Raw genomic sequence first — 15327 nt, forward strand, 5'->3', positions numbered from 1 at the left:
TCAGTCTTTGCCTATTATATCACACTATCATTCTTTTTTTTTTTTTACACTCCAACCACAGTGAACGCTTTAAGTTTCTAGCAAAAGCCAAGTTCCTTACTGTTCCAGGATATTTAAACAAGATGAGCTACCAGAAATCTTCTTCTTTTTTACCTCAGCTCAAGTCATCTTGCCTCCCTACCCCCACTAGGTCAACAAATTCTTATATCACCCCACATTTCTTTTTACCACCTTCTACAATGGATTGTGCAATTAGCAGTTTACTCTCTGTTCCTTGCCCTTCCCACACACACAAAGCTCGAAGTGGTCACGTCTATTCAGTTCCCACTGAATTTTCAGCCCCTTGCATAGTGACTTGCACTCAAATTATCTGTTGAATTAAATATCTGTCTTGTGACATTAAATTATTTTGAAATCTCAAAAGGAAAGCTATTATTTAAAAGGGACTAGAGGTATTTTTTTAGTCTCTTTTAATACTTACAAATGAGGAAACATCATTATACTCCACCATCTGGGAGTTTAAATTTAAAAAAATAATACCTTAAAAAGATAAAATGAAGTCTTCCTATCAAAAATTCCTCTGCAACAAGATATATAGGTATGTTATTGTTTATTCTGCACCAAAAGAGTACAGCACTGACATTCAAAAGCCATTCAGTAATAAATGGATAAGACAGCCTAAGATAATTTTTGCAGAAAAAAATAAAATTTTTTAAACCTGCATTAAAGAGTACACTCAGGCTTAGCAACATAAGTGTTATAGCTCATGCTATGAAATGGGATGGGGTAGCTGCCTGGAATTAAATCTAAACACAGATAACCACAAATTACATAATAAATGTGAATATAATCAAGAATTATTATGCATATAACCAAGAACTAAATTATTATGTAAGCATATGCTCTATAGATTCTGATCTCCTTTAAAATGGAAAGATGCCTATCTGCTGTCTATAATTCATTCACTAACTCTTTTTCTCTAAAGTGCATGTTAAATCAGCATAGCACTAGCATTAAGTAGCAAACACAGAACAGGTATAACTATCTTTAGATGTAATTTTAACCAATATAGCAGAATTTACATACAAAAAAAGTTACCTTCATTCAGAGCAGTCATTTTTAGAGACTGTTTCAAGTTGCCACCACACAAAACAATTTTGGAATTCCTCTTTTCTAATCATTTTCTTAGCTACCTTATAAATAGACGTAAGATTAATAGGTTTATCCCTTTGGTTACTGCTTATTTCTAACTAAAAATGGCATTACTCATTTTGATCCTTAAGTTTATGTATTAGACTCAGTTCAGAACTACTTCACATTTTTTCCAAATATCAAATCTGTTCTCAAAAGATGTTATTTGCCATCTTAGAAGGTAGGTAAAAGAATGAGGCTGAAGGCACTAAAGAAATGACAAAGGAATCGTTCCAAAAGAGTTTCTGAACAGTGACATTACTAAAATAAATTCAAGATAACACACTAACCATCTCTTAGACAAATAAGTTCTAGTATGTTTATTTAAAAACCGGTCACATTTCTACTTTGGGCATAATTCATAGGCCCGATCTCTGACTTCTGGTTTTCTTGAATAACAGGTGCTGTAATGCAAAAGTACACTTACTAAAAACTGCAGACTAAGAAGTGGAACAAGTTTTAAGAATAAAACCTGGTGGTCTACTACAAGAACGTGGCTTGGAGAGACAGTATTATATACTAAAAAGAACATGGCTACAAAATGAGACAGGCCGAGGTTCAATTTCTTGCTTGGCCTCCTAGTAGCTACATGACTGAACATGTTACTTGAATACAGAGTCTATACAACGTGAATATAAGTCCATCTGTAAAAATGGGAATAATACCATCTATTTCAGCACTATTATAAGGATTATGTCATATAAAATATTCTCTTATTGGAATTCTAGCCCCTAATATCTTCAAGGAATAACCTGAGGCTATCTATCTGTTCCAAACTCTCCATTTTACTAAGACCCACAGAGATTACGTGGTTTGCCAAGGTCACACAGTTACTTCATAGGAAAGATGATACTTCTGCCAGGCTCCTTATTTTCCCAGTACATCTGTTTACTAAGTCAGTTGGTGTTCATAATTCTATGTTGCACAAGGGTCTCAAAGAGGGTTTCAGAGACAGTAAAAAATCAAGGCCTCTTAAGGACAGTGCCTACAAATATGATACTGGCAATCATATAGTAATAATTTAGTCCTTTATATTAAATATTTCCCTTAGATTATAAGTCTGTTTTCAAAGTTAGATATTTTAATTTACAGCTAAACCACCTGATTCTACATAAATTTTTCAGTTCTCTTAAAAGATCCTTTTCTAAGGAAAATATGAAACTTGTTTTAACTCAAGATACTAGAAAAAAAATGAACATGTTTCTCATTGATTATGGTAACTGGTTACAAAAAACAAAAAGAGTTACCCAGTTTCCTACAAGTAAAATTCATACCCATACTGGAGCCAAAGGGTCTTTATTAAGGATCAAAGCTTGAAATGCAAGCTCTAAAGTTAATTCAAGAAAATCTCGAGGAACTTTATTATTGACTTTCTTACTAAATCCCAAAAGCAATTTCTTCACATTTTGATACACATTAATAATGGCTTTCTGTCTTCAACATGAAAGAAAAATGAGCATCTGAGTGCCTCACTCTGGCCTAGATGCTTCTCGGTTTTGAATTCTAGGTATAAATTACCACAACCTAAGTACTCATCATCTTTAATTTACCATGTAAAGAACCAAGACACATAATTACACTTCTTCTTGCCAATTCAATACTGATCTATGAGAACCAATTCAATTTTTAATACTTGAATTAAGAATGACTACCAAAAATGAGAAACTATGGAGATGACTGTTACATTGAAAGCTTGTTCCCAAAAAAAGAATTGATCAATATAACAACTAAAAACACTGAAAGAATATCAAAAAAGCATATATTTTCTGAATTTAATTAAAATCATAATTTGTCTCATAGTCACAAAAGTATCACTGATTATTTCATCTTTTGAGTTTGAAGAGCTTAATTACTACCACTGTGAACTAAAAAGAAGTCCCAAAGGATAAAAAAACAAGACCTTGCTAGTTAAAATGCTAAATATGTTAAGTAAACAATCTCTAAAATGAATCACTGTTTTACAGAGGAATTTTTTGTCGATGAAAGGGTACCATTTTTTAAATTCCTACATCCTAATCATTGAGAAAATAAAGATATAAAAACAATAATTTCCCAAATAATCAAAGCTTTGAAGATAACCAAAGTATTACTATAAATGATAAAGATTCTATTTTAAAATTTCAGGAACAGTGAGAAAAAGTACCAAAAACTATAAACATAATAGAAGCAATAAAGATACTGTAATGAGACAGTCAAGAAGGAAATTAATCTTGACAACATATATCTGAAAGGGAAAATGCTTAAAATACATGAAAAAGGTAAGGCAAGAGACATATAACCACCATCTAATCTAATCTCTGGATTATAAAATGAAGAGTTTCATAAAATATAAAGTTCACAAAATAATCAGTAAATAGATGTCAACAGCATTAGGAAATATTTTCGACTTTGACTTTCTCTACATTAGGCAAATAAAGAAATTGCACAAGAGCTGATTTATTTTCTAAGCTTCTTTAAATTTCAAATAAATATTTACTACGTAGGTTCTCTAATCTTATATAATCAGGTCAAATCTGGGAGTTTAAGCCCTCCAAATCTAATAGGATTTCAACTTTACAATAGTCAGTATTTTTAAAACATGAATTGTAAAATTTCTGATTGCAGAAGAATTATTACTCTGATCATAAAAGACACACATTCCGGCAATTGAAACCATAGCTGTAGAAGAACTAAGAAGTCTCATGAGAGAAGAACTAAACAAGATTAACAGGGAAATGCAGAAGTATCATAGAAGATAGGGGAAATAAATAAATTTAAACTTGTCCAAGATAATTTAAGTCAATAAATATGGAGCCTGAATATTCAGGAAAGAAGACTGGGAAAAAACAAGTTAAAGAAAGTCTAGAACAATGCTGGGAAATTTTTATGACTATAAAATGAAAGGAGATGAAAATTAAGGCCTGCAATGAACTAGCTAGGCAATCCAAGCTCAACATTTAAGGTACCAAAGATAATATGGCAGAAGAGAAGGAAAATAGAGAAAAAATATCAATAACTAATTAACCAAAGTAGCTATAACAATTAAGGCAGAGAATTAAATTTTTAAAACACTTCACTTGTCTAGACAGTTAAGAAACAAAAAATAAGTAAAGACTTCTGAAGAATCGAAATGTCACAAGAGCCATGAGCTCAAAGGTGACATGCCATTCTGTAGACCAAAGTCATTATTTTATGCACAATTCCAAATGGTCTCATTCAGTTTCAAAGTAGCAAATGGGAAATTGCAAGAGAATCACAATGACATGTGCAAGTTGGGGTAGATGACAACAGAAGAGCAAACAGAAACACTAAGAAGCAAAAAAGAATTCAAAAGAATACAAGTTTTAGGGTCAATTGGCATAAAGATACGAACATCTACACAAATCGATAGGGAAGAACATCACTGTATTTTAATACAGTTTCATGTCACGATTTCTATGAATAAACCTGAATTAACAAAAAAACAGTTCAACAGTTCCATGCCATCTGTTGAAGAAACTGGAAATGGATTCCAATAAAAGACGGTGGACTAAATATAAATTTTCCTGCCAGTTACTTCAGATATCCCATTGCAATAAAAACAATTTATACAGAAAGAAAAAAAGCCATAGAAAAGAAATTAAAAATGGAGATGGGGTAGAGAGGGAATTCAACAAATTTCTGAAAGATGAAAACAGATGTGAGACTGACTGATACAACTAGCAGAGAAAGCCATTTAGCCTAGTTAAAATAAACTCTTCAAGAGTAATGCAAAAGAGTGGGAACCCAAACATCTGACAAGACCCTAGAAAAGCATGATTGTAAAGTAAATGGCACAGCAAAGGTTGGAAATAGTGGAGCTAAAAATAGAGAATTAAATATTACTTAATTGTATAAAGGACAACTACATTTCCCATCTCCTAACCGCAAGCAGCATCTAAACAACTGACATTTACCCCAAGGCAAAAGGATAGTTGGCTTTTCTCTAAAGAAAGTGAATGACTACCTAGGAAAAGATAAGTAGGGATGCCAGGACAGAGTAATAAATCCTTCTCTTCTGGCATTTAGATTGCCCACAACCTAGAAGCTAGCTCCCCTCTCTCTTACCTTAAAACAATGCTTGCCAATAGACAAGTCCTACTCTCTACTCTCCTGCCCACTAAGTGTTGTGGCTAGAAATCCTACTCAAAAAAAAAAAAAAAAAACTAAATAGGGGAAACAGTCCAAAAACAGGGTAGGAGGACATAGACTCAGTCCAGAAACCCAGTTTTTCTTTCTGAAACATGAATGGAAAACCAAGAATCACCAGGCATATAAGGAGAACTCAGGAATGATTGCAAAAACAAAAACAAAAACTGACCAGTGGAGAAGAGAAGGTAATTGAGGAAATACAAGATATCTTTTAAAAATCTTCTTTACATACTCTGAGACTAAAGACAGTATTACAACATAAAACAAACAAACAAACAAAAAGAATTGTAGGAAAATAAAAAAACGAGAACATTCATAGATTACCCTCCAAAAAAATCAGCCAAAAAATGAGAGGGGAAAAAATCTCCTAAACTCAGAGCAAAGAAAATCACAAAATATGAAAGTAAAAATAAGACAAGGATCAATTCAAGAGAGAAAACATTGGCCTGCTGAAGAGCAAAGAAGAAAGTGAAGGGAGGAAAATGTCAAAGATATAACAGAGAATTTCCTACAGTAGAAGAAGAATCTGATTCAGACAATAAGGGCAACTGAGTGCCTAGAACAAATAACCAAAACAAAAACCATCTATACACCTCATTATGACTTTCTAGCTGAAAGATAAAACAGAGAAGATCCTTAAAGTCTTTAGACAAAATAAAGAAAAAAAGACCTTTAAAGGATCGTGATTTAGATGACACATGACTTCTATTCAGCAACTATGGATGCCAGAAGACAATCATGCAATGCCTTCAGCATTTTAAAGGAAAATTATTTGCAACTGCAATATTGTACCCAGACAAAATATCAGTTTAATGTGAGAAGAGAATGAAGCCATTTTTGTACATAAATCAAAAATTTTGCCTCTCAAACACACTTTTTGGAGAATGTACTCCAGAATAAGATCGAGTACATAAAAAAAAAAAAAAGGAAGTTCTATAATAGAATAGATCCAATTCAAGAGTATAGTGAAAGTTTGATACAGACCTAAAAGGCAACTAATCCAGACAGACAGAATTACAGGCAACTCCAGATAAATAGGGAACAAAATGCAACAGGTACTATGCTGACGAGTGAGGTGGGGGTAGTTGAGACATTAGAATAAAAGCATTCATTACAAGAAAAGGGAGCAATTAGAAACATCAAGAAACCCAAAAAGTCATGTACAATTTTTTTTTAACTCAATAGCTAGATTTTCAGCAATTGAGAAATAAAATCTACTGGATCTTGATGTTATCAACATTTTTACTCAAGTGACCCAAGGACTGCTTAATACAATCTGCAGAAAAGAAATGATAATCTGAGCATACTACCTGGCCCAACATTAAATGACATTTACATATTCAAAATATTAAAACTACTAGTTTTCATCATTTAGAGAGAATTTATGGACATGACACCTGGAGTTACTTGGGCAGAGAGAAAAGGATATGTTTATCTATCCAATAAGTATGGCCACTAGTTTAGAAGGAAGAGAAAATGGAAAATTCCGATGTCTAGGTTGATAAATTAATAGAAGCATGGATCAACATGTCATAGAAACTAATGCATTCCATAAAAACAACATAGCTCTTTGTTGCATATTCATAAACAAACCTCCCCCATGAATTCTACCCACCTCCTAAGAGAAGAAAAAGTCCTTTAATTAAAGATAAGTTTCAGTTTAAAATAATTTCTTCCAGATTAACTCAGTTTTTAAGACAGTAGTTCTCTTCTGGGGGTGATTTTGTCCCCCAGGGGACATTTGGCAATGTCTGGAGACATTTTTAGTTGTATAACTCTAGGAAGTCCTACTAGCATCTAATGGATAGAGGAGAAGGATGCTACAGTCTACAATGCACAGGACAGCCACTCACAACGAAGAATTATCTAGCCCAAAATGTCAATAGTGCCAACCTGAGAAACCATGCTTTAAGGGAATTCTTCAGACTTTTGTAGAAAATTTGTTATAGTTTCTCTCTGCTCCTCGTTCTATCATGGTATCACGGTATTAGAGAAAAGCTTTCATAGGCACAGGGAGTGTTATGATTGGTCTGAACATAGACCTATGGACTGTCCTCTGGGTGCTCACTGGCCTCTGAGATTTGGCCATTGGTTCTCATAGAGTCATAATGGCATATGCTGATGTGTATGTTGGAACACTGTCCGCTGGACCTCCTAACTCGGCCCCACCTCAGCTCCTGTTGACATGGATATTCTTAGGGCCTCAACGACCTCCTCTATGTAGCCCATGCTTCTTGTTAAAGCAACACTAGTTGCCTAATAAATAAACCTCCACGTTTCAGTAACTTCACACAATTAAAATTTCTTAGTAAAATTACAATCTCGTGTGGGTGCTCCTGTTTTAAGGACTCAAGATCCTTCAATATTATGACTCTATCACTCTGTAAGAGCCTCAGCCTCTGCATCTGGCCTTTGGATGGGAAAAGAGAAGGTGGAGGAAGAACACCTGTTTTTTGGCCACCTCAACACAGAAGTTAAAACATTATCATTTCCATTCTCATTCTACTGGTGAAAAAGTTACATGGTCCCCCCTCGTAGCAGGGAGGGAGGATGCAGATGGAGAAGAGACTGACTGAGAAGTGTGTTCCTGGCTGAGCAACAACTTCTCAGTGTTTAGTACAGTACAACAAGAGGGAGCACAAACTTGGGTGCACTGAGCTGAATATGCCACAGCCACAGCCACCTTCCCACAACCTCCATTGCACGGTTCCTCCCCTCACAGTAGTAACCTCATGACAGTCTTGCTGGCTCTTTCTCTAACTTCTATTTCCTTCACTAGGATAATATAATAAATTCCCGATCTCTTTTATATCACACAAGAACCATGGACAACTCAAGAGAACGAGGGTGCATCTTTGGGCTTCGCTCTGCCTAAATATACCATTTTCTTCTCCCGAGGCCACTTCATGTCAGCATAGGGCCAGGTACAGGACAATAAGCTAGTAAGTGGCTGTACAGGTTCTGAACTTAAGTCTGGTTCCAGAGCCTGTGCTATTCTACCACTCTATATTTCTAAAATAACAGGTATTAAGAGACTCCTTCCATGATCATCAATGAGTATTTATAAAGCATCTACATCTTACAAAAGTGTTTAGGAACTATAAACTCCCCACTATGATGTACAGCACTGTTTTTCTTTACTTCTGGAATGCTGATCTCCAATGTTATTACAGTCAAAATTATATAGTAAGCAAAGCTAGTCTTTAGAAGACCCTCACTGTACTCTCAACTTGAGCAATGTACCTGTGCCCTCATGTCCAAGGTCCTTTTACCAAGCAATAACGTTATGTAGACTGGACTGCTCTTTCTCTAGATACACCATATTCCCACCCATCAGAACATACCTAAACAGATTTCATAATTTCCACAGGGCCTGAGCTTTCTTTATAAGAAACTATGTAATCTGATAAACTACTCCTGTGGCATCTGGCAGCCCCCAAACAAGTTATGTTAATGGTGGAAATTTCAGCAGAATATGGCTTAAATAAACTTAAATAGATTGGTCATGAAAAAAAAGGCTAGATCTCAATTATATAGATTTGTGTCCCTCAAATACACTACATAAAAACCATCCACACCAATTCTGTGCATCAATCTTATCCTTTAAAAAAAGGTTTTTTTAGTATGAATTTTAAAAATTGTAACAATTCACTGTAAAATACTATATCTACCATGTTCTTATATTTCCAGTAGATTCTGGAGTTTCCTAGTGAGAAAATTTCAACTGGATGAATAATAAAATAATTATTCGCCTTACTGCAAGAATCTTTTTAAGATTTAAAAAATAGGATGTCAGTCAAATACATTTGAAATGAAAAAAAATTGAGGCTATATGCCATCTTATTACAAAGTGTACTTTTCATCAAATCACACAATCGGAACAGATTCACAAAGATTATGAAGGCCAAGATCTGTCGTAAGGGGCAACTGCAAATAAACTATAAAAGACCATATAATGAGGTGATTAAAAAGAAAGACTCTGAAGTCAAAGGTCAAGTTAAACTTCAAATTCAATTCTTTCGGTAGGCTCCACCACCTACTACTTAGCCTCCCTGTGACTCGGTTTAGTTTAAATCCTGGCTCCACTACCTACTACTTAATCTCTCGGTGCCTGAGGTTTAAAAAAAGGAGAAGAAACTAGCTTTATTTGGGAAGGGGGCGGGGGGGCAGTGAGATTCATAGTGAGGAATAAATATAACATATGTCAAGTGCTCTTAAAGTAGCACATAGTTAGGAGTCAAACATATTAGCTATTATTACTAGTATGACCAACCACTCCTAAGACACCTTTGGGAACTTTAACAATCTCTGTCTGAATCAATGTTTAACAATCTTAAATCAAAAAGTGTCTCCTCTTTTTCTGAAAAGGGTCTTCAAACTCTAAAACCATTTTTTTTTGTCTTTTGTGAATATGAAAATATAGTAGGGAACTGGCTTCTTTATCATTTGAAGACTCAACACTCTTTTTAGTCTTTTTATAATAAAATTCCCTTCCAAATATTATACAAAGGACAGACTGCTCCATGGATTATAAACACTACAAAGACTTCACAAAATATAATGAAATTTTGAGATTCATAAAAGAACAAGCAGCTACTGGAACAAAAAGCTTAGACAAGAAATGATACAGAAGTCTATTAGCCTGCTCAAAAAATACTGAATTCTAAAATAAAGCACAGCAGGTAGAGAGATCCTTCATGGTTTAGAATCACTTAGATCACTATAAGCAGAGAATATTTTTGGTCACTTTTTTCCTTACCAGGAAAATTTCATTTCTTCACAACAATGAATAGATAGCATGGTAAGTAAGGGCAATTTCTTCAAACACAAATTCTGTACAAAAGAAATGCCTAAAGGCTGATTTTCAGCCACAGATATTCACTTAAAGCTTTAAAAATTTGGGGCATCCACCATTCTTTGAGGTAACATTAGAAAGTAACACAAGCCCCATTTCTATCAAAAAAAAAAAATCCTATGTTTGATTGAAAGAAAACTAAGCATCTAAAACTTTGATACTGATAAATTTAAATATAACACCATGGATCAACTCAAAGGTCAAATAGATACTAAAGTTCGTGATATACCAAAATATTTTTTAGAGGTCTAAAGACAAAAAAATGTTTTAAATAATTTAATGTTTTTTCATTTCTTCTATGTGTGATATAGTAAGGTAGGCAATTTCATATACATTATGTAACTTCATTCTCTCAACAATCATATGGGATAAAGATTATCTTCCTTTTACAAATGAGAAAACTAAGGCCCAGTGATTTGCCCAAGGACACTTACTTGTATAAGATGCAATCGAAAATCTAATTCAAATTTTCTTAACCCCAGTTCAGTGCTCTTGCTTTTGCTGTACCATTGTCACTTCCAAAACTCAAGTAATTCTAAATCTTAGCTTATATAAGGTGTGCCAGTTTTCTCTGGGAGAGGCAAGTTATGAGAAAAAAAATATATTCATATTACCAAAAAAGACTCACTGGGCTTAAGCTGATTACCTAGTTTGATTTAAATGCTTTGGTTCATGCTGTCTACCTCCTTAGAAAATCTGCTTCTCTTCAGATATACAGCTTTCAGCAAGACCTAACTCAAGAATCACCTCCAAGAAAGTTCTTCAGTGTAAATGACCTGCTCCCTGCCTCTCAAGCCACCATCCTTCCTTTATCACTTTACTGCTTGTATCTAATTTGGACTACGTTATCACACACTCCTCTTGGTTCTCCAGTCACATATCAGGAACTGCATTTTTTTCATTGACTAATTATCAAGCATTTGAAGGGTCAATGGTGAGCAAAATAGGTAAGGTTCTCGCTATCATGGAGAGATTACATTGTTTGCAACTTTAACAAAGGTAAAAATAATATACGCTATATAAAAGTATGATATTTCAGGACAAGGACTCCTTTCCTACAAGATGTCTGAAGAAAGCCTGCAAACTTGATAACATTTTTCAGGAGGAAAAAGCCCTTCTCTCATGTCTTCCAGATGAGACCTTCAACTTCATGCCCTTCTGAAGATACATGAGGAGGTGGGGATCAAGGTAGGAGGAAGGACAGATAAAAAATCTCTCAGGGGTTTCCTACACACTGATATTAAACCTTCACACATTAGTCCAGACATCTCTTCCTGTGTCCCATCCACAAGGAAACTACACTTCAGCTGTAAATACTTTAATCAAGCACCTCCATCTATCTCCTTGCACTCAGCAACTTCATTAATGAAGTACTCAGAGGCTTTTTAATTTAACTTGCATTATTTGTAGGTCACATTCATTAGAATAAGGTAGGGCCTATGTCTTCTACTTTTGAATCCCCAATGCTCCAAGATCATTGCTATAAATGTGTTCAGCTTTGGATATGATAATATAAATATTAAAATATAATACTTCTTGTATTGCTATCGGGATAAGAATTTTCCAAAATAATACTATAAAACTACATCTAAGTAACAGTTCTTTACTTTGTCATTCATGCTTTAATACAAGTAACCTGCTCTTGAAGGATTATTTATAAACCAAACCAAGTTTAAAATGTACTAAGACCACTCACTAGTTAAAAAAAATTCTGCAATCTGCCCTTTAAAAAAAAGCCTTTTGTAATGCATATTTTGTAAATTCATAATTTTATCTTTTTTCTTAAATCAAAACAAACTAAAACATAACTGCATTACACAGAAGTGTATATTTTTCTCCAAAGTATATTTTAAGGTTTTTTAATTCAAAATGAACAAAGAAACTAGACATTGTCGAATTTATAAATGTGTTATAAGAAACATTTGATTGCCTCCAAAATGTAATAACATTCTAACTGAAAGAAATATAGCAGCATCTTTTCAGATTACAGATACGATAAATATTACAATACAATGAAGAAGAAATAAATCATGACCATTTTTAATTAAACAGGCCTTTCTAAGCACCTGTGTACAATGTACTGCGGCTCAAACAGTTCACATGGAATTTGACCAGAAGGACTTAATCTCCATAATTAAAGACCTAAAAGGCAGTTCTTATGTTTCATCTATTCCCTTTCCTAGTACTTTGAAAACAGGCATATTGTAGTCATTCCATATATAGTTGCTATCAAAAAAGAGGTAACAAATATTTGAAATTAGTTGTACTTTCAATAGAGGACAAATTTCACACCCTTACTTTTCCTTCTCCAACCTGTTTTACAACACTAGCATGGTCTTAACAATTTTATTGCAAAATGAGTTCTAGCAAGCATAGAAAATGACCACAGTCTCTTAGCATGATCAGTGTATATGACTTCTGATGGGAAGGAAAAATCCTAACAAGCAATTCACCCATGTTCTTGCACAATCCTTGCTCTTCTTGTAATTCTAAGGAGTCAAAAACGGTTTTAAGTGATTAAAAGACCAAAAGAGGAACTAATTTGAGGCTAAGTTTCAGGGAAAGTTAATAAAAACTAATAACCCTACCATACACAGGGCATTCTAATATTACTCAGGTGTCATTTAAAGTCTCCCACTAGAAAGGCAGAAACTTCATTAAATTATGTATTTAAAGCATATATGCTTATATCATCAATTAGATAAGTTTTCCCATCTGTTTAAGTAGGAGCCCAAGTTAACCTATTATTTCAAACAGCATTTAGATAAAATGAAATTGAGCATGTTCTCCAGAGCAGATGTCTTTCATAAAGAAGAGTGTTAAATGACTTTTGTGAATGGAAAATCTGCATATACAGTTGCTTCGTGGATCCTGAGTGGGTGGCTCAATGAACCAAAAGCACGTTCCATGTGAAGCTCCTTGGAACCTGATTCCACTATTGAGAAAGGGCTTTGAAAGAAACACTAAATTTAAAAGTACACCAAAGGCTTAGCTTTCCTCCTACGCTATAAGGCCACAGGAACTGAGGTTTAGAGGAAGGAACAGCACCGTGTCATTCGGCTCTGCAAGGGCGGGTGTGGTCTGCGGTGCGCTGCACAATCTCCTCCGGTGCTGTCACAGGAAAACGGGAGCCTCGTCTTAACCGCACCAAGTGACAGCGCCAGCTCTCCCGGGCGCCGGAGCTTCCGGCGAGACCCCGCCGTCCGCCCAAACTTCGGGAGGAGGCAGACATTCGGGGCCGCCAAAATGCTGTGCCTCCCCCCGCCCCTGCCGTGGCTTCGTAAGGGGACAGACGTACCTACTGTGGGTCCTAAAACACTCCGCCCCTGCCAGCCTCTGGAATCCCTCACTCCAAAAGGGGACAAAGAGAAAGTCCCCAGCGGCCTAAGCTCAGAACGTAGAGATTTGGAGGTGCAGTCGCCCGCAGGAGTGCGAACCCACCGCCCCCCCAACCCGCGCGACACTCACCGGTGCGGAGCCCCCGGAGAGGCGAGGCGCAGGGGGCCGGTTCCTCTGGAGCTCTGCACGCGTCCGGTCCGACCCTAACTTCTCTCGACCGCTGTCGCCAGCGACAGCTGGGGAACGAGCCCAGACCAAGGGCGCTGTCTCGCCGCCGCGGAGGCGCTGTCGGCTCTGCCCACGAGAGGGGCGGGAACGCCGGCCTCGCGGGCCACCAGCCGGGGCGGGCCACCAGCCGGGGCGGGTCCCCGCCTTCGCTCCGTCTGCGGGGCACCGGTGGCGGCCAACACCGCGGCGAAAGCCAACGCTGCAACCGCCGGGACTGCCGCTACCACTACCGCCCGTCCCGGAGCGCGTCGCGGCCTAATGTTGTCATTCGCCGCGTCGCCGCCTCTCTGGGTACCTAGAGCCGCCAAGATCCTTCACATTCGTGCGCCCTCCCCCTCCGGCCCCGCCCCCCGGCTCGCGCGCGCTCGGGCCACACCCTCTCCCCGTCACGTGACCGCGAGCGGAGGTGGCAGCGGCGAGGCCTCCCCTGCCCGGGGGGTGCCAACCCTGCAGGAGCAACTGGCAACGCCTTCTTCTGCCAGTCTTATCGTCGCCGCACCGCCTCCGCACACTCGAGGGCAGTTTCAGGATGCAAGCCCACCGCCGCCTGGCTCACGCTTATGAGCTGCCCAGGCGAGGCCTTTGGACCCGTGGTACTGGGCTCTGCCCAATCTTAGGAAACTGCACAATACTTATGCTCCCTGCTCAGGGCTCAGGACCCCACGCCCAGTCTGAAGCCAGAGCGTGAGACCTGCCTCCCCAGGTTTGGGCTTGACTAAGGTTTTAGCCAAACAAAGGAAAAAAGGCATCGTGTTGCCTGACTTGAAAAGCAGTAACTACTTGTTCCTATTTCTAGTAGCACGTTAATTGTGGCATTTAATTTACTGTTTTCTTCATTAAAGGTTTTTAGTTTTAAGGAGAGGATGGTGCATTTCAGTCACGCTGGGATCAAAATAGCCTAGCAAACTTATTTTTGTTCAGTCATGTTCAGGATGCTTCGTGCCAGTTTTACAGTCATTAAGTTTTACAATGTGTTAGGTTGGTGGCAGTCTAAACAGCAGAAATTTGCCAATTCCTTCCATAAGCCTAATTCTTTATTTTTTAAGTACCTTAACTTTTGGACACAACTTTTTGCCTCCTTTTTAACCATGGTTGGAGGAGCTTCCCCCCAGCCCTGTTGATTAGAAGAAAAGAGTAAAATGCTAGTCACCAAAAGAACACAGAAATAAGGGAGGTGGAAAAGCAAAAAGATTGTAATCAAACCCTGCTAACAATAAAGACACGTAAGAAAGCTTTCTGTAATAGCTCATCTCAGTTTGTAACTCATTTTTTCTTCCAGCCCAGGGTTAAAGTTCTTTTCTTAAGCATTTCTCATCTCCCCACATTTTTTTAAGAAGACATCAAAACGCTTTCTGATCAGCTTGATATTTTGAAATTAATAAGCAATAGAGTTTGGCCTATATAATTATTATATTACACTTATTATTAATATTTGTCATTGAAACTCTAAGAAATGATGGGTCTTAAGACTCACCATTAGGCCATATCATCCGAGAAAGAAAAGAAACACTGCCAATTAAACTGCCATGCCACTGACTTTAAGATACATCTTGAATTCAGACATG

The 15327-nt window shown here is 37.0% G+C and overlaps 1 protein-coding gene across 5 annotated transcripts in view; it reads right to left on the bottom strand.

The window, feature by feature from the left end:
- OSBPL8 (oxysterol binding protein like 8) overlaps positions 1 to 14085 on the bottom strand; it is a 145197-nt gene extending 131112 nt beyond the window's left edge. For 3 of the 5 annotated variants that reach the window (XM_023521045.1, XM_011374586.2, XM_011374593.2), the window contains exon 1: positions 13664 to 14084. The gene's annotated coding sequence lies outside the window, so the exon portion shown is untranslated. Of the gene's footprint in view, positions 1 to 13663 lie in introns of all 5 variants that reach the window. The other 2 variants (XM_011374602.2, XM_011374577.2) reach the window with 1 other exon arrangement.
- Between the last annotated feature and the right edge of the window lie 1242 nt (positions 14086 to 15327).

The sequence above is a fragment of the Pteropus vampyrus genome, unplaced genomic scaffold (genome assembly GCF_000151845.1).
Source record: "Pteropus vampyrus isolate Shadow unplaced genomic scaffold, Pvam_2.0 Scaffold9, whole genome shotgun sequence".
Classification (NCBI taxonomy): Eukaryota; Metazoa; Chordata; class Mammalia; order Chiroptera; family Pteropodidae; genus Pteropus; species Pteropus vampyrus.